Raw genomic sequence first — 26517 nt, forward strand, 5'->3', positions numbered from 1 at the left:
CATCGGTTATTGAACGATACAATAGAACTCTTAAGACCAGGATGTGGAAATATTTTGAAGCTAAAAACACACGACGATACGTTGATATCCTCCAGGATTTAGTGAATAGTTACAACAACACGTATCACAGTAGTATAAAAATGAAACCCAATCAGGTTAATTTAGAAAATACCCTCCAGGTTTTTCAAAATCTGTACGGAACTTTCCCCCTTAGTTATGAAAAAAAGTTAAAAATGAATTACAAAACAGGGGACCTTGTAAGAATCTCTAAATCGAGAGGGGTGTTTGATAAGAAATATGAGCAGAGTTTTACCAATGAACTGTTTACAGTAGCTGAATGCATCGCAAAAAACCCACCCGTGTACAAACTTGTGGATTTACGACGGGGATCCGATTGAAGGATCGTTTTATGAACCAGAGCTACAAAAAGTTAAAATATCAAAAGATAAGGCTTTTCACGTCGAAAAAATTCTTAAAAGACGTACATTTAGAGGTCAGAAGCAATGCCTGATACGTTGGAGGGGTTGGCCTGAAAAGTTTGACTCCTGGGTCCCACACAGCGAGGTGGTAGATATATAAAGCCTATCAAATAGAATCCTCCTCAGAAGTACTCATGGAAGAAGGTTTTAATGTGACATTACCGTCAAACGCTAGCTACGATGTGTTCCCAGGAAATACAACGGCAACCTACAGAGTAAATTTAGCGCAACATATTCAACTTGACGAGGCCTGGCGTGTGGCTCTTAGCGAGATATCATATCCGCGTACATGGGTCAATGTCCCCGATGGTCAAACAGGGTTCAATCTTGTGGACATGTGGCAACATGGCGCCCCGGATCCCAAGACAGCCGTGAACATGTCTGAAGCAGTTGATGAGAGCAATTTAAAATCCAAAAATGAAGCCTGGATAGCAGCTGTTATAACTCAGTGGAGTTTATAAAAAAGGAGATAAATGCTGTAATTAAAAAAAGAGCTCCAGAAATCGGTCTAAATAACAACCCCCTCAAACACACGTTTAATTGGAAGGGGAGTGGTCGTTATCGCGTGCGTTTTTTTCCACCTCTGGCCTATATACTCGGCCTGAATCCAGGGCAGTGGCTTACGTGTGGCCCATTCGTGATTGACTCACCTCACGCAGCAAATATAAACGCTGGTTTTTATAATTTATTCATTTATACCGACATTACCTCGCATCAGATAGTTGGTGACGCGTTTGCTCCGCTTTTACGGACAGTTCCGATTCAAGGGGAGTACGGAGAGGTTGTATTTCGCTCTTTTAACCCCGCTTATTATCCACCTGTCTGTAGAAGACATATTGAAAACATCGGTGTTGAAATTAAGACAGACCAGAACCAACCGGTCAAGTTTCAACACGGAAAAGTGACGTTGCATTTCAAACCGTCTAAATAAAAAATGGTGCTGGTAGAACCCCGACCTGATATGTACAGATTCGTCCATTATTATGAAACCAGGCAGGGGGCTCAATTGAGGGCTTTCACGGAGCGCCTGTGCAATATGGTCGTGGATTGGGGTCAATTTTTGAAAAATTATTTCGTTTTGTTGTGCCACTTGTTAAAAAAGGCATCGGTCTAGCGCAACCCCACTTAAAAACGGCTGCCAAAAACATCGTATCCGACATGGCGGGGCGTGTGATGGAGAAAATGCGACGAAAGGAGGAGGGGCAAGGTGGTTCGGGCCTGATGGTTTTAGCTCGAAGAGCTACAAAGAAACCTATCGGATTACGTGTTAACGGACATAAAAAGTGCAGACGCGCTCCAAAAAATAAATCAGTATCGCGAGGAAGACGTCGAAGAAGCAACTCCGACATTTTCTCTTAACAACCACAGTTCATAGGATATCACCCCAAAGATGGCCCTATTACACCACAAATCACAGGAATGTGCGTTGAGTGAGTTGGATCTTTTTTCACCCCCCATGACCCAATTATCCATAGAACAAAGCCAGTACATTGAGGTCTTACCCCTGTCTGCCCACACTAACGACGGACCAATTGAATTCTTTATCCCCCGTGATGGAAGTAAATATTTGGATCTGTCAGACACGCTGCTTCATCTGAGGATCCAAGTAAGCAACGGGGATGGGAGTCGCTTGGAGCCTAACGCACGTGTGGGCATCATCAATTACCCCATCAATACAATTTTCTTACAAGTGGACGTGACCCTCGGTGACAGGTTGATCTCACAATCAAGCGCCACCCACTCCTACAGGGCCATTATAGAGACTCTCTTAAATTTTTCAGAGGATTCACTAAAAAGCCAATTTACCGCCGGGATGTTTTATAAAGACGCTCGAGGGTTTATGGACTCCACAGCTATCACAGGAGACGATGTTCATGAGGGTTTGGTTCAGAGAGCCCAAATGCTTGTTGGTTCTAGAGAGTGTGACATTTTGGGCAGTTTACACACTGATATTTTCTTCAGCGAAAGGCTTCTCTTAAACAAAATGGATCTTAGACTCAAACTCATCCGGGCTAGCGATAGCTTCTGTTTAATGAGTCAGCCTGATGCAAATTTCCGCCTGAAAATACTTGGTGCTTCTCTATTTGTGAAAAAAGTAACAGTCTCACCTGCTGTTAGCTTAGGACACGCAGCTGCTCTGGCTAAAGAGAACGCTCTTTACCCACTATCAAGAATTAATGTAAAAACATATTCTATCCCCCAGCATTCCCGCATATGTAATCAAGATCATCTTTTTCTTGGTAATACACCCAAATATGTAGTTTTGGGCCTTGTGAATCATGATGCTTTTGTCGGCAGAAGAGATCTTAACCCCTTCAACTTTGCCCATCATGATGTGGAATATTTAGCTCTGTGTCAAGATGGGCGGCAGATACCCTCCAAAGCCTTTCAACCTCAATTTAATAGCGGCAATGCAATCCGTGAATTTCATAACCTGTTTACCTCTACAGGTAGACATTTAAAAGATATACCGCTCTGTATTGATCACGAAGATTTTAAACAGGGCTATGCCCTATTTGTTTTTAATCTGAACCCCAGCGAGGATTCTGGTGCTCTATCAACAGTATCCACCGGCACAGTGAGGCTGGAAATGCGATTTACAGTCCCCCTCCCCCACACCACTACCCTGGTTGTGTACGCGTGTTACGACTCGATTCTGGAAATTAATTCAAAGCGGCAGGTTTTGGTGGATTATTACTAACACCATGAATGGAAAAGAGCTTGAAACCCTTATGAAACGTCTACAGGGAGATTTATTTCAGGGTGTTTACGCCTCAGATGAATTACAAACTCTACGCCCCAAGCCCCCCTGCTATGACATTGTCAACACACACCCACGTAACCTGCCTGGAGAGCACTGGCTTGCCCTGACCCTGGAAAAGGACGGCTATGGGAGCTTCTTTGACTCGTTTGGATTCCCCCCAGACTTTAAGTATTATCCTCAAAGTATAGTGACTTTTCTGGAAAACAATTCTGATCGTATCGTGTATCATAACCATCAACTTCAGCATGAACTATCAACCACCTGCGGGCAGCATTGTGTGTACTACTTATGCAGAAGAGGGTGTGGTCTGTCTTATCGAGACGTCATAGACTGCTACACAGAGGATGTGATTAAAAATGATGCTATGGTTTCTGCATTTGTTGAGCGTGATTCGTTAAGCTGTGGGGGCCAGCTGGCCTGTTCTTTTCATAAATTTAAAGATTGTCACTGCCTGTGACAGTTTTTAATAAACATTTTAATTAAAGACACTTCAAGGCTTTGTGTTATTAATGCGTTTTATTCAATATATCAACCACACATTTTTTATCCAAAACACATCCACTTTATACTCTTTGACGTTTTTCCTCTCTTCTTCTTTTTGTTGCTCTTCCTCGTTTGACGATTCGTTTTTGAAAACCCGGAATTGTTCACGGGCTTGGGGGTTGGATATATATGTTTCTGGGATATTTAGCTCAGAGTGTGTGAAGAAATTCACTCCAACCTTTGGGAGGGCGCTCTGGATTTTTTCTTTTTCCAAAGTCATATGTCAGGTGTTTGAGCAGATCGGTCATACGTGACCCTTTTATTGCTCTTCCTTTAAAGACAAATTCACTCCTGGGGGTCCAACCTCTTTTATCGATGGATAGTTTTCGCAACACATATTCAGCATTTCTATGTTGACGTGTGCGGAAGGCTTCCAAAATGTCTGACCTCCCACCATCACCCCCGTCCCTCACCCTATCCGCCACCTCTCTGGCTGCCACTGTATCTGTGGCTAACTGCTGTTTCTGAAGAGGCTCTGCGGGGGGTTCTTGAGGGAGGGTTAATGTCAGTGAATGACGCTCATTCTGATCTTGTTTAAGGAACCCCAAGTAGCGTTGTAACAAAGTCTCATACTTTTTAACCTTGTCATACTGGTTCAATGTCTGATCTTCCAACACAGCCCTCATCTTTAAATCCAAATCATGCTCGGCATCCTGTCGGATGGACGGTTCGCGTCTACTTAGTCGTCCCAGCTGTTGCGGCGAGATGAGAAACATCTTCTGCGTTGTCCTCAGAGACATCGTCTTGTGATTAATCTCTTTTCAATAGGCCCCCCCAAAAGACTACCTAATGCAGGGGCCACTGCTGCGAGCAGGGGGAGAATAAAGCCCCCTCTCTGAGTCAAAGCGCCTCTTTTTCTTTTCAGACTAGCTTTTTTATTTGCTAGTAAACGTATGTATTTTTTTTGTTTTTTTAATTTTTTGTATTGAGAAGGAGATAACGGGATGTGTCCTTTCAAAAGATTTAGGGCAATCTCGCAGAAAGCCTTCACCGAGTCTGGAGAGCTGTGGGCCAATATATCCTTTCGCTTTCTCGGTGCCGCGTGAAACAATACTTTGAGCAGCGCTGCGTTCCTTTTTAAAAGCTTTGACATGGCATCAACCTTTAGGTATGTAGACGATGGGCCAGTGCTGTGGGAGTACACCAGTCCTCAGTCTATATTGTTCTGGGCATGTGCGGGTCAGATCCACTAATAAATACCCGTGGGGGTCTTTGGTGGCATCATCAAAACTCTCTAAAAAATATTTCTTCCGCATGGGGAAAATCTGATGAGCTAAAACACTTGTCTGAAGCTTATCTCGAGGATTTTTAAACAACACCATATAATTGCTGTTTAAACTGATAGTTCGGCTGTATTTACCCTGGTGGAAAACATTCTGAGTCATCACAATGACACTCATATTCCTATGATGTCTATACTGCGTGAATATTTTTACAACCTCTGGGTGATCGGAGGCTTGGAAGATCAGGTCGTCGAGGATGATAAGATGTGTCCAGTTGCGTGGAAAGAGGTTTTCATCATCAAATGAGTCAGGCAGACCTTCCACAAATTTCAGTCTTTTATTTGTTTTTTGCATGTCATCATACAAGGGTTGATAAGAGGTATAAATCCACACAATGTTTTGAGGCACACATCTCATTACATGTTCACAGTTTTCCAAAATACTTTTTACAAAAAATGTTTTTCCACAACCGCTGGGTCCTGAAATCAGACATGAAAACGGTAGCTCTAACCTAGGGTCAAAATCTACTTGCCCCGTATCCATTTTTTGGTCTAGTAGCCAAACGGGAGAGTTGTACCGTCAGGCAGGAGGCGTCTTTTGTCGTACACCACCCTGAACTTCTTCATAAATGTTGTGTTTTTCAAATGAAATGTCTTTTTATCACGTATGATACTATGCTGAGGTGTTTCAAGCGTGCTGGCACGGGCGCGGTCTGACTGAATGTAGCCCTCCACCAGTGTTTTGACACCGTCAAAATTGACACGTTCACAGCACTCTTGTGTTTGCGTGATACCTTTCACCTTCAAGACAGTTTTTCTGCTGTCTCGGGTTTGGTAGGCGTAAATTTTAGGACCGGCTGCTACAAATTCCTGAATGCTGTCACCATTCAATTCATCCGTCAAATCACCCAAGTAATCCCCCAACTCGAGAGGTGTTTCCCCCTCTTTAACAATGTAAATGAGGCTGTCAGTGTCAGTGTAAAGAACACGTGTCTGCAGTTTCTCCAAGTATCTGTACATTAACAGTCTGGTGTACGCAGTTGTGAAGCAGGCGTAAAAGATGTTGGAAGATTTTACTGAGGGGGCTGTGTAGTGTTGATTGTATTTATACTGTATCATTGACACGTCATCGTTGAGGAAAGAGAAGTACTTGATTTCGTATTTACCAGAGAACAGCAGTTTGAAAAATTCATCCGGGTCTCTGATGAGTCGGGTTTGAACTAAATTATCCCTCTGGCCTAGTTTCCCCCAAAGAGAATTCAGAAAGAGTTTAGACATTTGTCTCTTTGCCACGTTTGATTTGATTTTGGTGGGGTCTAATCGAATACCCTGGTGGATCTGATAGTCGCGGATGTACTTCTCTCTGCCCTCATCATCAACAACATCAGGCGGGTATCCTGAAGCCTCCTGCTTCCCCTTCAAAAAAGTGTGCATATAATCCACAAAGATGGTGTTGCTCGCTCTTTCAAAATGCCACACCTCCATAATCTTGGCCACCCTGTAACCTAACTCGAGAGCTTTGTTAAATTCCACCGTGACCCACACCCCCGTCAGCAACCTCTCATCATCATTATGCACACACGCCCCCTCCTGGTTGTTTATTTCGGCGCATGTACGACAAAGAGGGAACACCAGTTTACCCCCTGGATGTTTTATGTGGTAAAACTGGAAAAAAAAAGGCCTTTCGGAGGGATGACTGCCGCTTTAATAAGCCCGTAATAGGCTTGAGGTTCATCAAAGTCTTTGTGGATAATAATCGGATGACCTAGCGGGTAAGCAAAGTTGCTGTTTACATAAGGATACAGAGAGGTGACATCAACGTACAACACGCGCTCATTTTGTGCAGCCGTGTACCTTAAAGTAAACGCGCTTGTTCTACCTCCAAAAAAAGCCAGACTGGTGAAAGCGGCTCTGGGGCGTTGTAGTGAAGCAGGAACTCTCTCATCCGCGGATGTGACTTTTTCATGTTATTCCATTCATGTTCCTTCATTACTGTAAGTTGCACCCCGTGTTTGGTCTTTAACGCGTCTAATTTCTTGTGGGTTTTGTCACGCAGCTCCTGAAAGGGACGCCCCGTTAATGGACAAATCTCAGATGGCTGAAAGCAGTCAGAGCATCTGTGAAAAAAACACCCCAAAAACTCCCACACATACTTTACACCACCCGATTCGGCATAACCATTCACAAAGTACTCGCCAATCTTTTTTTCACCAGTGTTCAATGCATGTCTGATGAAGATGTTTTCGCTGTGGGACACCCACTCCAAGTATTGAATGCTGGCTTGAGAGTATGATTTGTGTTGTCGTGCCTAATTGTCAGGGGGTGGTATAGCAATCGTGTTAGGTTTTAAAAACCTGGTCCTGAACACTTTCATGCTAGCCGAGGCTATGGTGACGCAGCTCATCGGGTCTACAGCCGTCTCGCTAAGAAATTCATCTCTGAATCTAGCACAACCCTGGGCCAAAATGTCAACATCATTTTTGCAATACAGCGAGGCCTCCTTCTCAAAATTAAACGTACCCTTGCATTCTTTTGCGTACCAAGTGAGAAACACCTCCTTCTCAGCAGGGGTCATGCGCTCTACCCCATAAGCACTGGGGGGTGGGTAGGGGCCAACATAATTCAGATGCTCTTTGGAGCTGAACCCGTGTGGAAAATAACCTTTAGTTTGATTTTCAAACCCTAAGGCTTTGGGCATAGCACTGAGACGCGTGGTTAGGAACGATAGTCGATGTACCTTAGCTTGTAATCTTGGTCTGTAAAAGAGAGAACTTTACTCCCTGTCATGATTGTGGTGGGTGTGAGATTCATCTTCACCATTTGATTGAGGATCAAATAACTGTCAAAATCGTAGACTATTAAGTTATCGCAGGGTTTTTCCACCGTTAAGGGTTGCATGAAGCATAAGTGAGGCTGGTCTTCATCACCACGAAGAAGTTGCACACCACAGGTCTGACACCTCCGAGTGAGGCATATATGCTTTTTCGCAGCCGTGCTGCTATAGCACGTCATATCGCATTCAGGACATTTTTTCCACAAGTCACACGTACTAACGTGGGTCTGTTTTTTGGTGGCGTATCTGCGTTCCTTATGTCTGTCAAAACTAGATTGCGTGCGGCATATTTTGTGACAGTCTGGACAGTAAACCCCAACCGTCTTTTGCTGCGTGCACTCGGGGGCGGTACAGATAGAACAATGCCATTGGCAGCGGTGGGTGTGGGGGCTGTCATGATCTTTGTAGCAGAAATGACAGAAATACTTGTGTCCAGCAAAGCCCGCAGTTGATTTTATACCGTAGTAGTGATTTTGCGGCAAATACAGAAACAGAGCGTCGGCAGATTTGGGGAAATTTGTCTCAAAATGACAAAGAGGTCTGCAGCCCTCTTGTCTATACAACACAACGATTTTACGATTCACAAGTGTCTCAAATTTATGAATATCATTAAAACCCACGGGTGTCTGATCACTCAGCCCTACACATTGCTGTAGGCACCTCCCCTGCTGCTTGGCTGATTCTAACGTCTGCTCGCTATCTAGCATGAGAGCTATTAGGGTTGCAAAGCATAATTGATCGTCTCTATTGTATAGAATGTACAGATGTCGTTTTTTCTTTTTAATTATTTCACAACCAAGTGTTTTCTCCAGCTTGCGTTTGACCCCGCCTCTATGGTCACGCACCACCTGCATGACAAGCTCTAGACCGGCATCAGCCATCACTTCTAAATTGGATTGTACCAGGCGATCCAGCACATTTTGAAACGCTGCATGGACATCATGTGATTCGCCAGTCACTTGAACAGACACGTGTTGCCTCACACCCTCCCCCACCAACTCCAGCTGCACAATGTCTCCAGGTGCTGACGCGGCTATAGCTCTATCAGCTAAGTCGTTCACATTGTCCATAACACCGGTGTAAAAGGCTGCAAAATCAGGCACGTGTTCAGGCTGGGGTATATTTAACAGGCGTCTTATTTCCACATTGTTGAAACGGGCCCGGTGCACTATTTCAGGGTCTGCTAGATTTCCCCCCGCTTGTGCGGTTGCTTCATCCCGTGTACAGTCGTACGGTTGTGGTGCATTTAAGATTCAAGATTCAAGATTCAAGAGAGTTTTATTGTCATGTGCATGGTAAAACAGCAGTTATACCATGCAATGAAAATCTTATTCTGTTCATTCTCCCAAGGAAAAGAAAGAAAAACACAAGAAAGAATAAGAACATAAGAAACATAAACACATATACATAAATACCAAGAAATTAAGCAACAACAACAGAAGAGACATTAATGCAAGTAAATAATACAAATAAATAAATAAATAAATAAAGTGCTATGAGTGTGTGTTGCGTGTGGCGTGTCTGAGTGCTTCATTGAGAAGCCTGATGGCCTGTGGGTAAAAGCTGTTTGCCAGCCTTGTGGTCCTGGACTTCAAACTCCTGTAGCGTCTGCCTGATGGCAGGAGTGTGAATAATGAGTGTTGTGGATGTGTGCTGTCCTTGATGAGGTTGTGTGTTCTGCGTAGGACTCTAGATGTATAAATGTCTTGCAGTGAGGGGAGGGCTGCCCCAACAATGTTCTGTGAGGTCTTGATCACCCGCTGGAGTGCCTTCCTATCACGTGTTGTACAGTTACCGTACCAAACAGTGATGGAGGCGGTAAGGACACTTTCGATGGTGCATCTGTAGAAGCAACTCAGGATTGTGGTGGACATGCCAAATTTCCTCAGTCTTCTCAGGAAGTACAGTCTCCTTTGGGACTTCTTCAGAATTTGTTGGGTGTTGTGAGACCAGGTGAGGTCCTCGCTGATGTGTGTGCCAAGGAACTTGAAGGTTTTCACCCTCTCCACCTCAGTATCACCAATAAACAGGGGTCTATGTGGCTCCTTTTCCCTTGTTCTTGGGTCGATGATCATCTCTTTAGTCTTATCTGTATTGAGAAGGAGATTGTTATCACGACACCAAGCTATGAGGTCCGCCACCTCTCTTCTGTATGATGTTTCAACACCACCAGTGATCAGTCCGATGACTGTAGTGTCATCCGCAAATTTAATGATGCTGGTGTTGTTCTGGGAGGCCACGCAATCGTAGGTGAAGAGCGTGTAGAGGAGTGGACTCAGCACACACCCCTGTGGGGTCCCAGTGCTCACAATTCTTGAGCTGGATGTGCGGTTGTGGACTCTGACTGACTGGGGTCTGCCTGTGAGAAAGTTAAACACCCAGTTACAGAGGGAGGGAGACAGGCCAAGTGTGAGGAGCTTATTTGTGAGTTTGTGGGGGCTGACTGTATTAAAAGCGGAGCTATAGTCTATAAATAGCATTCTGACGTATGTGTCCTGGCCCTGTAGGTGAGAAAGGGCTGTGTGGATGGCAGTGTTGACTGCATCATCCGTGGACCGGTTCTGGCGATATGCAAACTGTAGAGGGTCCACAGTTGCCGCCGGGATGCTCTTTTTGATGTGGGTCATGACTATTCTTTCAAAGCACTTCATAACAATAGGAGTGAGTGCTATAGGGCGATAGTCATTCAAGCAGGTCACGTTGCTCTTCTTGGGTACGGGCACTATGGTGGTGGACTTAAAGCAGGTCGGTACAGATGCTTGTGCAAGCGACAGGTTAAATATGTCAGCAAGCACATCAGCTAGCTCTGATGAGCAAACCCGAAGTGCACGTCCTGAGATGTTGTCTGGGCCTGCTGCTTTTCGTGGGTTTGTTTTGTTTAGAACCCTGCGCACATCAGCTGATGTCACCATGAGAGGTGCGTCCTGTGTGCTCCCCAGGTTCAGCCACCCTCTCTGCTCATCAGAAGTTTGGGTGTCAAAGCGGGCATAGAACTCGTTCAGCTCATCTGGAAGTGTGGTTTGGCTGGACGTGGCTACGCTACTCTGCTGTCGATAGTCTGTGATGTGCTGGAGCCCCGCCCACATGCGCCGAGGGTCTGAGGTGGAATAGTAGCCCTCCAGCTTCTGTCTGTACTGTCTTTTGGCCTCCCGTATGGACCTCCTCAGGTCATATCTGGCCTTTTTGTAGTCATCAGCGGTGCCCATGACAAATGCAGTCGAACGAGCACGTAGCTTAGCCCTTACATCACAGTTCATCCACTGTTTTTGGTTAGGGTATTTTCTGTAATACTTGGTGGTGCTAACAGTCTCTATACATGTGCTAATGTAGCCAGTAACAGCAGAAGCATATTCATCCAAATCAACAGTACAATCTTCCCTCCCCGCTGCAGTTTTAAACACATCCCAGTTTGTGCAGCCAAAGCAGTCCTGAAGTACTTGATCAGTTTCTTCATTCCATACTTTAACTGCTGTACTTACAGGGGGAGCTTTTTTGAGAAGTTGTCTGTACGTTGGATAAAGGAATATAGAGATGTGGTCAGCCTTTCCAAAGTGGGGTCTTGGAACAGCCTTCAAAGCACCTTTCATGTTGCAGTAGACTTGGTCCAGGATGTTATTTTCCCTTGTGGGAAAGCTCACATACTGGTAATATTTGGGGAGGACAGTCCTGAGGTTACAGTGGTTGAAATCGCCAGATATAATGAATACAGCGTCTGGGTGTTTGGTCTCGTGTTTATCGATGATGTCATGCAGGAGGCCTAGTGCATTAGCAGTGTTAGCTCGTGGTGGGATGTAAACAGCAGTTAAATACACAGCGCTAAACTCACGAGGTAAATAAAAAGGTCTGCATTTCACCATCAGCAGCTCAATGTCCTGCGAGCAGTGCTTTTCCATCGTCTGTACGTCTGTGCACCACCGTTTGTTTACGTAAACACAGACGCCGCCACCTCTGTGTTTACCAGACGCTAAAGTCCGATCTCCCCGGTAAGCAGCAAATGATTCCAACTGGATCGCCGAGTCCGGTATATCCTCCGTCAGCCAGGTTTCTGTGAAGGTGAGGACACAGCATTCCCTGATCTCACGTTGAGCTGTAATCCTTGCTCGTAGTTCGTCCATCTTGTTTTCAAGAGAGCGGACGTTGGCTAGCAGCAAGCTTGGTAGCGGTGGCCTAGTCGCTCTAGCTTTTAGCCTAGCATGCAGGCCGGCTCGCTTGCCTCGTTTACGCCTCGGATGCTTTGCTCGCCGGGTATTCAGCTCACCGGGGCCGCAGGCTGCTGCGTTCTCCCGGCGCAGAAGAAAGGCAAAGTCTGAGAGGCTAAATGAAAGTTCATGGTGAACCCTGCCGATGTTCAAAAGTGTCTCCCTGTTGTAATGTACTGCGTGAGTGTGTTGAATGTCCAAAATGAACAATAAGATAGCACTCCATTTAGCTGATGGAGTGCTCTTTCAAGCGGACTAAAAAGTCTTCAAAGTCATTTATTTGTCTAATAGCCCAAAAAGGATCATCATCATCAACACCATCTACTGTTTCAGGACCCAGATCATTTTCGTTTTGTTCAAGAGGGATTCTATTTAAATCATTTACAGCCATCTCTAATTCATAAGGTACAATATGAGGGAAAACCTCATCCATATTACAGTCCATTGTGAAAAAAATACAAACAAATTCACATTACCAAACTTCAACTAAGATGTGAATCACGTGGGTAAGAAGGCTCTTGAGTATCCTACGACGAACTCGGCTCCTTCTCCTTCTTGCGCGCGCTCCTTTTCTACTTTGAACTTTGTGGCGACGGCCCACTCTTCCTGTGAAAGATTTTTATGATCATATCTCATGTTGTTTATCACCATAAACAGCTGACCTTACCTGTTATGGTCTGTACACCCCCCGCTGACTCGCAATCTGTCACCATGGAAGATGATTCTTCATCCTCAGCCTGGGCACTTAAATCTGTAATTGTTTAAATGATTATCATCGTAGTCATACATTCCATACTGAGTGTAAATCGACACATACCTCTGTTTTGCTGTTGCGCTGAATCACTCGCTTCATGAACGTGCGAGTCAAACACTCCACCCTTTGTTCTACTTCATCCCACCCGACAGCTTCAAAGCCTATTTTTATAAGAAATTGTCATTGCATGGCATCAATTAAATCTACAATTCATGTTTTTAATTGATTATCATCATAGTGATATGAGCCATACTGGATGTGAGTCAATACTCACCAATATCTGATTGTGTCAGATTGATGCATCCCAACTCTTCTCCGATGTCAGCTTCAAGTTATGATGTTATTGTTAAAATATTGTACATATTTCACATATTTCCAAGCTATCAAAGTACTTACAAGGACGGCTTTCTGGATGTGGATGGATTTCACCCCGTACAGCAAAATCTACAAATATAGCGTGTGATTTGATTTGATGCCTACACGGTGTTATAAAAAAAATGCTGTATATTCACCGCGATTTATCATGATAGATTGTGAGGTCTCAGATGTAGTGTATCCAGATGTCAATAGGTCAGACTGCAGACCTTAGGTTTTTGAATATCTCTTTTTATAACACCAAACCCACGCACACATGTGAGGTGTACCGCAGCTTTACGACGGGTTGTATCTTGTGTGGTGTGCGAACACCGGAGATGTGTTTTATTTACCGTGTCCGATCCCACACGCCCCCCACCCTCTGACGTTTTTGATGACGTTCGACTTTTTAAAAAAAAAATTATTTTTTAGAAAATAGGGCATGTCCGTACATGCTACATTGCCCCTGGTCAGAGTAAAACACACCCACACACCCACACGCGCATGCGCAGACACACCCACATACACAGGGTAAAGGAAAGGAGGGGTATGGGAATGGGGGCTTCCCCCACATGCAGCCGGAAGAAAACACAGTCACGTGGGAATGATTTTATGATTGTTTGTTTGTTTTATGACTTCCGCATGTCCACTTCCTGATGCTTTGATCCCTGACACATAGGTGTGAAAACGCATTGATGTTTTATTGTTTTATTGCTTTATTGTTTTATTGCCATATCATAAACTTTTATGACAGGGGGCCATAAATCAATCAAGACATGCCATAAATACCTTTTTGACACAAAGTCAATTCTATACCTCTCTGACATCTCATCTTAATTCAATCACTGAACAATTCAAATTGTTCCAAATGTTGTCTACAGGTTCATTCCAGAGTCGCCTCGGTGGCTCATCACCCAGGGAGGAGTGGCGGAGGCCGAGGCCATCATGAGAGACGCCGCTTGTCATCTTCAGAAGATCTGAGGTGGAGTCGCCATGTTGTAGCTCACGCTGACTGGTCACTGCTGGTTGAAGTTGCATGATCTTGTTTTGCGTTCCAGCTGCAGTCACGGCCTCCAGGCAGAGTGTACACCATGCTGGACGTTCTGAGATCCAATAACATACGATGCATCACACTTATGTGTCTTGTTTTGTGGTGAGTAGTATTAAAGTACACGAGTAAGGAGAAGGAAAAAGGGTCGGCTGAGCCTTTCTTCTCCCATCAGGATGGCAATAAACGTTGGTTATTTCGGTTTATCGCTGAACACCTCCAACCTCAGTGGAAACCCCTTCACAAACTGCTTTTCATCGGCGACTGCAGAGGTGCCTGCTTACATCGTCTCCACGTGGCTGCTGAAGAAATGTCCCAGGAGAGCCCTTCTGTTCATTGGAGGAGGAGTTTATCCAGTTCGCTTATCCAGTTCATTCCCACAAGTAAGTCTCCTCACAGCCCCTAGGGTCCTCTTGGAGGTGCTGTTGGCTGGTGAGGTGACCTGCAGCACCTGTGGCAACTAGGACATCAGAGGTGATGTAAGACACAGCTGCCAACTCATCACTCTCTCCTTCATTCTCCAGACTGGGAGCATGCTGCAGGTCCTCCTCCCCGTTTGGTTTATTAGTTTTTGCTGACTGTAGGTTTCGTTCTTCAACACGCATACACACTTCCAGGCATGCACACCCTACACCAGGGGTCACCAACACGGTGCCGGGGCACCAGTTTGCCTGTAAGGACCACATAAGTCGCCCACCAGCCTGTTCTAAAAGCAGCTCCAATAGTGGCACTTTCCAGTAACCTGCATCTAATATTTGTTGGTTGATCTTCTTGGTTAAATCACACTTACATGTAAACGGGAAATGACAATATTAAAAGGTCAGTTTTGTGCGCAGGACCAAAATATACCATTTGTGGAAATCATACAAACATGGTGGGAACAAGCCAGCGGGTGCAGCGAAAATGAGATGACTGACCCCCAAAAAGATGGCAGAAAAAAAAAAAACATTTTTCACGATGAGGTAGAGTTGGGGTTTTTACGGCACAACGTGGAGAGACATGTGACAACTTGTCACACAGGCTACCATGCTAACTACCCACAGGGAAGCTCACTACCAGCAGAAAGAGCTTTTTCACGAGACCGGTTAAACTCCCAAAAACCACCAAAGCCCCATTTAGAGCTACGCAAGTCTTGATGAAGAAAAAGGCCTTTTCAGACGGGGAGGTTCTCAAATAAACAATGATGCTAATTGCTAAAACTGTACGTGAGGACAAGAATGGATCAGATGTAATCTCCACTCCAGATTTTTCCAAATTCAACCCCTTCAGTACTGGCCATTTTAGATGATTTTGACAGATTTTTCAAGGCACACAGTGTCAGTCCACCCAGGGCGTCATCTAAGCCAGAACCGCCACTGCACGTGTGCATGCGTTAACATTTCCCTACAACGCATAACCTTCTGCACGCTACACTCATTCAAGCTCTCTCACTTCCTCCTTGCTGTTGCGTGTGTATTTAAATGCAAAAGATCCATGCTCTCACTTCTGCCACCTTGTGGCTGTTTTTATGGCTTAAAACCCCTCCAACAGTGACATCTTTTAGCGTGCACTTGTGTCATCACCTCTTTCTGCCTCTCATGCAAAAAACCGTAAAGACATAGAAATACGTCTTTGGGATCAGACGTTTGAGTTCATAAAAACATATAAATACGTCTTTGGTATTGAATGGGTTAATAATAACATATAGTAGCTCTCGGTGATCCCTGCCCTATACTATACATTGTACTGATGTCCACTTACATTGTGTTATTATTCAGATAATATGGTCCAGTTTGCTTTAATAAAGTATTGTTTGGTTAACCGTATATCCGGTGTGTCTCCTTCTGGTGTGGCCCCTGAGCCGGGTTGTAACAGCGGTCAAAGAGTCTAAACGGAGAAGAACCGGAGTCATATTAAAATTTCCCTCCCACTGTCTTGCTCTCCTTCCCAGGCCGCGAATATGTGGCTTAGCTCTGGAAATGACTGGCAAGTTTGGCTTCACCATGGCCTTCAGCATCGTCTACATCTACACAGCGGAGCTCTACCCCACCGTGCTCAGGAACGTCGGCATGGGGATGTGTTCCTCTGCTACGTGCATTGGCAGCATCACCGCTCCTTATGTCATCTATTTAGGCACGTGTCATCTTTGTGTCTTGACTTGCGGCCCGATGTTTTCACGTACAGTACAGTTGTTTTACTGTCATTTACAGGCTCTTACAACAAGGGTCTTCCATACATCCTCATGGGAAGTCTCACAATCGCCTCCTCTGTGGTCAACTTCTTTCTTCCAGAGACCTTCCAGAAACTTTGGATCAGATGCAGGAATGTCAGGGGTATGTGGCCACAGTTCATCTCTTCCTTAAAGGGAATTCTTTGGGGAACAGTGGTTTTAATTATTGCTTCCTTCAAAAGACAAGTTTTTCCTTTTTTGTCTGTTCGGTACAGTGTTTTTTGTCCTTTGGTACAGTGATGCCTGATTTGGCATTTTTGTAGGTTGTTCCATTTGTGTTTGAGGTTGAAACACATGGATACCTCATTGGTCTTTGATTACTATAAATAAAACAGATAAAGCTTCACAATTAATCTGCACTCGATTCCTCTCACCAGTCCTGCATTAATGTTTATTATTGTGGTGTGGAACTTGGGTCAGAGTCATTAATTCCTTCCAGAAGTCCAACCGAAATGGACACTCACTGACTCCATTTTTCCCCTTAGAAATAATGTGGATCCAATTAATCCGTTCCAGAAAGCCAAACATGTCAGCACAAAACAAGTTTTTATACTTTCACAGTTATAGTTTTACATGTAGAAAACGAGTTGAAATGCATCTAAATGATGAACTGAAGGAATAAATGAACATTTAAGGCTCCTTTTACTTCTTTGAAGACGTGGTCCTTGACATGACTGTTCCCAAAAACACCGTGTGGTGGCGAGATCAACCCCTTCCTCTTCAACAGCACCTTCCTGTTTTGCCATGAGTTGTTTCTTGAATTCAATAGCGTTTCTTACTTCAATAAACCAAAACAATGCAAAAAGTTGAAAGTGCAAGCATTTTAGTAATAGCAATGCTTTCATTTTATTTGAAACATACAGTACATCCAAGTCACATTGGAATGCATCACACATTCCAACATATCACAATTCCACATGTCCAAAAGGGAGTAGAAAGAAGCAAAGCTTATTTGATCCAACAACGTTTCTGTTTCAGATCATTTGCTAATACATCTCATGAAGTTTGTGCACTTCCTGTATTCCACATTTACCGTTTACCAAGTTCATATGGAAGGTGTTGGTGTTGATGCCACATCGTGTCTTTGAGACCAGTCACGTCTTCAATGAAGGTAAAAGTACCCTAAAAGGATGTCTGACATCATTTAATCTTACATATGCTTAAATGTTGTCTATTGTTTGATTCAAGATTCAAGAGAGTTTTATTGTCATGTGCACAGTAAAACAGTAATACCATGCAAAGAAAATCTTATTCTGTTCATTCTCCCAAGAAAAGAAAGAAAACACAAGAAAGAATAAGAACATAAGAAACATATATACCAATAAATTAAGCAACAACAAAAAGAAGAGACATTAATACAAATAAATATACAAATAAATAAATAAATAAATAAATAAAGTGCTATGAGTGTGTGCGTGTGTTGCGTGCGGCGTGTGTGAGTGCTTCGTTGAGAAGCCTGATGGCCTGTGGGTAAAAGCTGTTTGCCAGCCTTGTGGTCCTGGACTTCAAACTCCTGTAGCGTCTGCCTGACGGTAGGAGTGTGAATAATGAGTGTTGTGGATGTGTGCTGTCCTTGATGAGGTTGTGTGACTCTAGATTTATAAATGTCCTGCAGTGAGGGGAGGGCTGCCCCAACAATGTTCTGTGAGGTCTTGATCACCCGCTGGAGTGCCTTCCTATCACATGTTGTACAGTTACCGTACCAAACAGTGATGGAGGCGGTAAGGACACTTTCCATAGTGCATCTGTAGAAGCAACTCAGGATTGTGGTGGGCATGCCAAATTTCCTCAGTCTTCTCAGGAAGTACAGTCTCCTTTGGGACTTCTTCATAATTTGTTGGGTGTTGTGAGACCAGGTGAGGTCCTCGCTGATGTGTGTGCCAAGGAACTTGAAGGTTTTCACCCTCTCCACCTCAGTCTCATCAATAAACAGGGGTCTATGCGGCTCCTTTTCCCTTGTTCTTGGGTCGATGATCATCTCTTTAGTCTTATCTGTATTGAGAAGGAGATTGTTATCACGACACCAAGCTATGAGGTCCGCCACCTCTCTTCTGTATGATGTTTCAACACCACCAGTGATCAGTCCGATGACCGTAGTGTCATCCGCAAATTGAATGATGCTGGTGTTGTTCTGGGAGGCCACGCAATCGTAGGTGAAGAGCGTGTAGAGGAGTGGACTCAGCACACACCCCTGTGGGGTCCCAGTGCTCACAATTCTTGAGCTGGATGTGCGATTGTGGACTCTGACTGACTGGGGTCTGCCTGTGAGAAAGTTAAACACCCAGTTACAGAGGGAGGAAGACAGGCCAAGTGTGAGGAGCTTATCTGTGAGCTTGTGGGGGCTGACTGTATTAAATGCAGAGCTATAGTCTATGAATAGCATTCTGACGTATATGTCCTGGCCCTGTAGGTGAGAAAGGGCTGTGTGGATGGCAGTGTTGACTGCATCATCCGTGGACCGGTTCTGGCGAAATGCAAACTGTAGAGGGTCCACAGTTGCCGCCGGGATGCTCTTTTTGATGTGGGTCATGACTATTCTTTCAAAGCACTTCATAACAATAGGAGTGAGTGCTATAGGGCGATAGTCATTCAAGCAGGTCACGTTGCTCTTCTTGGGTACGGGCACTATGGTGGTGGACTTAAAGCAGGTCGGTACAGATGCTTGTGCAAGCGACAGGTTAAATATGTCAGCAAGCACATCAGCTAGCTCTGATGAGCAAACCCGAAGTGCACGTCCTGAGATGTTGTCTGGGCCTGCTGCTTTTCGTGGGTTTGTTTTGTTCAGAACCCTGCGCACATCAGCTGATGTCACCATGAGAGGTGAGTCCTGTGTGCTCCCCGGGTTCAGCCACCCTCTCTGCTCATCAGGAGTTTGGGTGTCAAAGCGGGCATAGAACTCGTTCAGCTCATCTGGAAGTGTGGTTTGGCTGGACGTGGCTACGCTACTCCGCTGTCGATAGTCTGTGATGTGCTGGAGCCCCGCCCACATGCGCCGAGGGTCTGAGGTGGAATAGTAGCCCTCCAGCTTCTGTCTGTACTGTCTTTTGGCCTCTCGTATGGACCTCCTCAGGTCATATCTGGCCTTTTTGTAGTCCTCAGCGGTGCCCATGACAAATGCAGTCGAACGAGCACGTAGCTTAGCCCTTACATCACAGTTCATCCACTGTTTTTGATTAGGGTATTTTCTGTAATACTTGGTGGTGCTAACAGTCTCTATGTATGTGCTAATGTAGCCAGTAACAGCAGAAGCATATTCATCCAAATCAACAGTACAATCTTCCCTCCCCGCTGCAGTTTTAAACACATCCCAGTTTGTGCAGCCAAAGCAGTCCTGAAGTACTTGATCAGTTTCTTCATTCCACACTTTAACTGCTGTACTTACAGGGGGAGCTTGTTTAAGAAGTTGTCTGTATGTTGGATAAAGGAATATAGAGATGTGGCCGGCCTTTCCAAAGTGGGGTCTTGGAACAGCCTTCAAAGCACCTTTCATGTTGCTGTAGACTTGGTCCAGGATGTTATTTTCCCTTGTGGGAAAGCTCACATGCTGGTAATATTTGGGGAGGACAGTCCTGAGGTTACAGTGGTTGAAATCGCCAGATATAATGAATACAGCGTCTGGGTGTTTGGTCTCGTGTTTATCAATGATGTCATGCAGGAGGCCTAGTGCATTAGCAGTGTTAGCTCGTGGTGGGATGTAAACAGCAGTTAAATACACAGCACTAAACACACGAGGCAAATAAAAAGGTCTGCATTTCACCATCAGCAGCTCAATGTCCTGCGAGCAGTGCTTTTCCATCGTCTGTACGTCTGTGCACCACCGTTTGTTTACGTAAACACAGACGCCGCCACCTCTGTGTTTACCAGACGCTAAAGTCCGATCTCCCCGGTAAGCAGCAAATGTTTCCAACTGGATCGCCGAGTCCGGTATATCCTCCGTCAGCCAGGTTTCTGTGAAGGTGAGGACACAGCATTCCCTGATCTCACGTTGAGCTGTAATCCTTGCTCTTAGTTCGTCCATCTTGTTTTCAAGAGAGCGGACGTTGGCTAGCAGCAGGCTTGGTAGCGGTGGCCTAGTCGCTCTAGCTTTTAGCCTAGCATGCAGGCCGGCCCGCTTTCCTCGTTTACGCCTCGGATGCTTTGCTCGCCGGGTATTCAGCTCACCAGGCCCGCAGGCTGCTGCGTTCTCCCGGCGCAGAAGAAAGCCAAAGTCTGAGAGGCTAAATGAAAGTTCATGATGAACCCTGCCGATGTTCAAAAGTGTCTCTCTGTTGTAATGTACTGCGTGAGTGTGTTGAATGTCCAAAATGAACAATAAAATAGCAAAAAATAGAGAAAAACGGGAGTGTCACAGAGACGTCTGCCACGGAGGGCGCCATCTTTGATCACCTTTGTAATTATGTTGAACATTTATAGTTCATGGCGCCAGCCATAACGAACTAGCTCGCAGCTCAGCGTCATATCCGGAAGAGACGTACCGAGGGTAATCCCGCGCAGCAAAAGCAGAGTAAAAAAACGCTTCTCGGAAGAAGAATGTAATGAAGATGCATCTGCCGCAAGGTCGCAGCCATCTTGTGTACGTATGTGTTCCACAGAGGATGAACCCGCGAGGCTCGCAGCCATTTTCATCACATTCACAGCAATGGACGGCCGATAGCGCGCATTAATACGGCGTCAGAGGAAATAAAGCCGAGCCATTAGTGAGGTCTAATTTTTTTGAGGAGGCATTTTTGTCATGCAAATGTATTACTCTTTCCAACACATAAATATGAATAGAAGATATGTATCCTGATATATTTAGGTTAAATATCAATAGAAGATTTGTATCCTGATATATTTAGGTTAAATATCAATAGAAGATATGTATCCAGATATATTTAGGTTAAATATCAATAGAAGATATGTATCCTGATATATTTAGGTTAAATATCAATAGAAGATATGTATCCTGATATATTTAGGTTAAATATCAATAGAAGATCTGTATCCTGATATATTTAGGTTAAATATCAATATAAGATATGTATCCTGATATATTTAGGTTAAATATCAATATAGGATATGTATCCTGATATATTTAGGTTAAATATCAATATAGGATATGTATCCTGATATATTTAGGTTAAATATCAATAGAAGATATGTAACCTGATATATTTAGGTTAAATATCAATAGAAGATATGTATCCTGATATATTTAGGTTAAATATCAATGGAAGATATGTATCCTGATATATTTAGGTTAAATATCAATAGAAGATATGTATCCTGATGTATTTAGGTTAAATATCAATATAGGATATGTATCCTGATATATTTAGGTTAAATATCAATAGAAGATATGTATCCTGATGTATTTAGGTTAAATATCAATAGAAGATATGTATCCTGATATATTTAGGTTAAATATCAATAGAAGATATGTATCCTGATGTATTTAGGTTAAATATCAATATAGGATATGTATCCTGATATATTTAGGTTAAATATCAATAGAAGATATGTATCCTGATATATTTAGGTTAAATATCAACAGAAGATATGTATCCTGATGTATTTAGGTTAAATATCAATAGAAGATATGTATCCTGATATATTTAGGATAAATATCAATAGAAGATATGTATCCTGATATATTTAGGTTAAATATCAATATAAGATATATATCCTGATATATTTAGGTTAAATATCAATAGAAGATATGTATCCTGATATATTATGTTAAATATCAATATAGGATATGTATCCTGATATATTTAGGTTAAATATCAATAGAAGATATGTATCCTGATATATTTAGGTTAAATATCAATAGAAGATATGTATCCTGAAGAAAATAAATTTTAAAGCTTCACACAAGATGCGCATTAAAAAAATCGTATTTAAAAATATCCGCCAGACCTATAACAAAGGAGGAGATTGCACAAGCTATTTCATCACTCCAGTCTGGGAAGTCTCCAGGTCCCGATGGTTTTCCTGCAGAATTTTTTAAGGCTTTTTCCCAATCTCTCTCCGTACAGTTGAGTACTGTGCTGTCCGACTCATTCAGGCGCGGTACCTTTCCAGCTTCATTTTATGAAGCATGTATCACCCTTATTGGGAAAAAAGACAAAGACCCTTCAGAGTGCTCCTCATATAGGCCAATTTCATTACTAAACGTGGATGCTAAAATTCTAGCCAAGATACTGGCCAAAAGATTGGAGGACATTCTACCCCTGGTTATATCAGATGACCAAACGGGCTTTGTAAAAAATCGATATTCTAATTTCAATATGCGCCGGTTGTTTGACATCTTGTACCTCCCTTCTGATGGGTCCATGGAGTGTGTGCCATCTTTAGACGCGGAGAAGGCCTTTGACCGTGTAGAGTGGCCATACTTATTTGCGGTCTTACACAAATTCGGCTTTGGTCCAAATTTCATTACCTGGATAAAATTACTCTACTTATGTCCCACTGCTTCCGTCCTCACTAATTCTCAGGTGTCACAACCATTTAATCTTTACCGGGGAACTAGACAAGGTTGTCCTTTAAGTCCCTTATTGTTTGATTTGGCCATAGAACCCCTTGCCATAGCAATTCGCAGCTGTGACAACATATCTGGCATTTGGAGGAATGGAGTACAGCACAAGGTGGCGCTATATGCAGATGACTTATTAAGCTTCATTTCACATCCAGACAGATCTTTACCTGCTTTGCTACTGCTTCTGAAGAATTTCGGTCAATTCTCAGGATATAAACTTAATCTGAATAAATCTGAAATTTTACCTGTCAATGAGGGGGCGCCGGCATCAGTGTACGCATCGTTTCCTTTTAAGATTGTGGAAAATAAATTTACTTATTTGGGCATCACAGTTACAAAAAAACATAAGAGTCTTTTCAAAGAAAATTTTTTGAGTCTATTAAACCACACGAGGCAGTGTCTGACGCAGTGGTCGCCACTTTCCACTACTTTGGCCGGTCGAATCAACTCCTTTAAAATGACCATTCTTCCCAAATTTCTATATTTTTTTCAATCCATCCCAATCTTCATCCCAAAGTCTTTTTTTGATACTTTGGACTCGGTCATATCTTCCTATATTTGGAAGGGCAAGCGTCCTAGGTTGAATAAAATCCATCTACAAAAACCTAAGCAAGAGGGTGGGATGGCGTTGCCTAATTTTCGCTGTTATTATTGGGCAGCCAATATTCGATGGGTCATATTCTGGTCATATTATCAGTACCGTCCAGACCGGCCTTTATGGGTGGAGATGGAGTTGAATGTGGCTAAAAATGTTTCTATTCTAGCGTTACTTGGATCTGCACTCCCTTTTCCGTCAAGCAAACGTATTGATAATCCGGTGGTCTGGCATACGTTGAGGGTGTGGGCCCAGTTTAGGAGACATTTTGGTTTTGAAGATCTCTGCCTTTTTAGCCCCATTTCAGACAATCATCTTTTCCAACCTTCCTTGCTGGATCTGGGGTTCCGGGAGTGGCGTAGACGAGGCATATTGTGTCTCCGAGACCTGTTTATCGATAATACGTTCATGTCATTCCAGCAATTAACAGAACAATATAATCTTCCAAAGTCCCATCTCTTTTGGTACTTCCAGGTTAGGCACTATGTTTACAGTCGATTACCAAATTTCCCTGAGATTCCTGGTACGAACATTGTCGATGCACTTCTGGACTTGCAACCATCACGTAAGGGGTTAATTTCTACTGTTTATGTTAAACTGTTGGACATAAGACAGACCTCTCTTACTAACATTAAAACAGCATGGGAGCAAGACCTAAATATGTCTTTGACAGGTGACATGTGGCATACAATCTTTAAAATGATCAATTCAACCTCTATTTGTGCCCGCCATAGCTTGCTACAATTTAAAGTTGTACACAGGACTCATATGTCAAAATCCAAACTAGCCCGTATATATCCAGAGGTGGATCCCTGTTGTGACAAGTGTAAGAGGGAGGATGCCACACTTATTCACATGTTCTGGTCTTGTCCTAGTCTGGAGAAGTATTGGAGGGAAGTCTTTCAGACACTTTCTGTAATTAGCAATTTACCCTTGCAACCCAACCCTTTAATAGCACTGTTTGGCACCACAGGTGAACCCGACTTGCGTTTGACCCCCACACGACAACCAAGTTTGTCTTTTGCCTCCCTCTTGGCCAGACGGGCAATTCTGTTAAGGTGGAAGGATGCCGCTCCGCCCACCCACGCTCAGTGGCTGAGAGATGTCATGTCCTGTCTAAATTTGGAGAAAATTCATTACTCAATTTGTAATGTACTAAAGAAAAATTCCAAAATGTCTGGGGACCTTTCTTAGTATATTTCCACAACTTTAAATTTACCTGAGTTCCCCAATAGCTTTCCCTCTCTGGCCTATTTGCCAAAATTTGCAAAATTCCTACCTATTTCAAACCAGTAAATACCCTGAGACAAAAATTAGTGCATCCTAAAGACAAGGCTCCAAACCAAAAACAGAGCAATGTGGTCTATTCCATCTACTGTAAAGATGAGGAATGCAAAGAGCATTACATTGGGGAAACTAAGCAAATGCTCCAAAAAAGGCTTTATCAACATCGCAGGGACAATTCTAGTGGTCCTCAATCAGCAGTACATCTACACCTGAAAGCTACCAATCACTCTTTTGAGGACAGCGAGGTAAAGATTTTGGCCAAAGAAAACAGATGGTTTGAAAGAGGAGTAAAGGAAGCTATTTTTGTCAAACAACAGAAGCCATCATTGAATCGGAATGGTGGTTTGAGGTTTAATTTGGACCCTGTGTTCAGCAGGTTACTGAGACCAAAACCCACAGCTCTTAGTCTTGCAAATGAGGTGGAGCCAGGGCCGAGCCAGAACAATAGATGCTAACGAGCCAGTATCAGAGTCGTTCATACCCAACTCAGGGAGCGACACTTCCCTTTTATCGGAGGTGTTAACAGCAGGATAGGATTATACCACAACTCCTCCCATGCTTAGTGTAAGGAACCAATAGGAGGAGGGTGTTGGCACACCATTTCCGCCCACTCTTACTGTATTTAAGGCCTAGGCTACCAGCACTTATTAGTTCGCTGACAAAGCTCTTCGGATGAGGAGCGAAACGTCCGACACCTTCTTAACAGAAGTACAGATGACGTCTCAAGAAGCCTTTTCCTCGATGGACAACTCCTGTACGACTGAGAGCCTACACAGACGCATCCTGAATTCAAAGTACCTCCAAATTACTGAGCTGCTTCATCTGTAACTATTCTCCAACACCAATATAGATACCGAAGGACTCAAACAAAGTTGGATTTGACAAAGTGTTCTAATCAAATACAGTGACATCACCACTATTAAAACATTTTAAAAATAGAGGTGGCTTATACGTACAAAGCGTGACTCAAAGGTTTACTAGCCGACAAAAGCCAGTATCTTCAACGATGTTAAAGGGCTCATCATCCACCGCCATCATACCCATGATGAAATCACAGACTACTTTAGCCCTCGAGTCGTCTTTGGCTAACTTTTTGCATTTTTCAGACGTCGTGTGGATCGGAACAAACGTTGTGATGCTGGCGTTTCAGGTGGCTGAAAAGGTTTGATGTGTTGAAACGCCGTGTTTTTTTCCCCCCCCTCGTCGCGGAGCATTTACTAGCATGCAAAATGTCTTCCTCGGAAACAGTGAATGTTTGCTTACAAGTGAGCGCCGATTACAACTTTCTGGCCGATAACTAATGTTTAAAAAGCGTGACCTTCCGATTACAATTTTTTTCTTTTTTAATAACTGACAGCATACGCCTTCAATGTTCCAATATTATTTTGTTGAAAAACACGGACCAATACCCGTGAAACAAGACAAGTAGGCCTGTCACCATAATTAGTTTTGCTGGATGATAATAGATAAATGTAATGTAATGATAATACATAACGTGATTACATCATATCAAAGCAATCAACTTTGATGAAGACAACATAGCATTGGAATTGGAATGTCAAGAGCTTTTAAATAAAATAAAAACAAACAAAAAAAACTATGAAAATAAAATGGGCTCTGTCTCTTGAGCAAAAATTGTACATAAAAATCACAAACATAACCAAAATCAATCAAAAATAGGCCCTGTCTCTGTTAAGAAAAAAAACACTTGAA

General features: G+C 43.4%; 1 pseudogene; it reads left to right on the forward strand.

Annotated features, from left to right (window-relative positions):
• LOC129194350 (organic cation/carnitine transporter 2-like) overlaps positions 1 to 21004 on the forward strand; it is a 33965-nt pseudogene extending 12961 nt beyond the window's left edge.
• Positions 21005 to 26517: the final 5513 nt, after the last annotated feature.

The sequence above is a fragment of the Dunckerocampus dactyliophorus genome, chromosome 14 (assembly GCF_027744805.1).
Source record: "Dunckerocampus dactyliophorus isolate RoL2022-P2 chromosome 14, RoL_Ddac_1.1, whole genome shotgun sequence".
NCBI lineage: Eukaryota > Metazoa > Chordata > Actinopteri > Syngnathiformes > Syngnathidae > Dunckerocampus > Dunckerocampus dactyliophorus.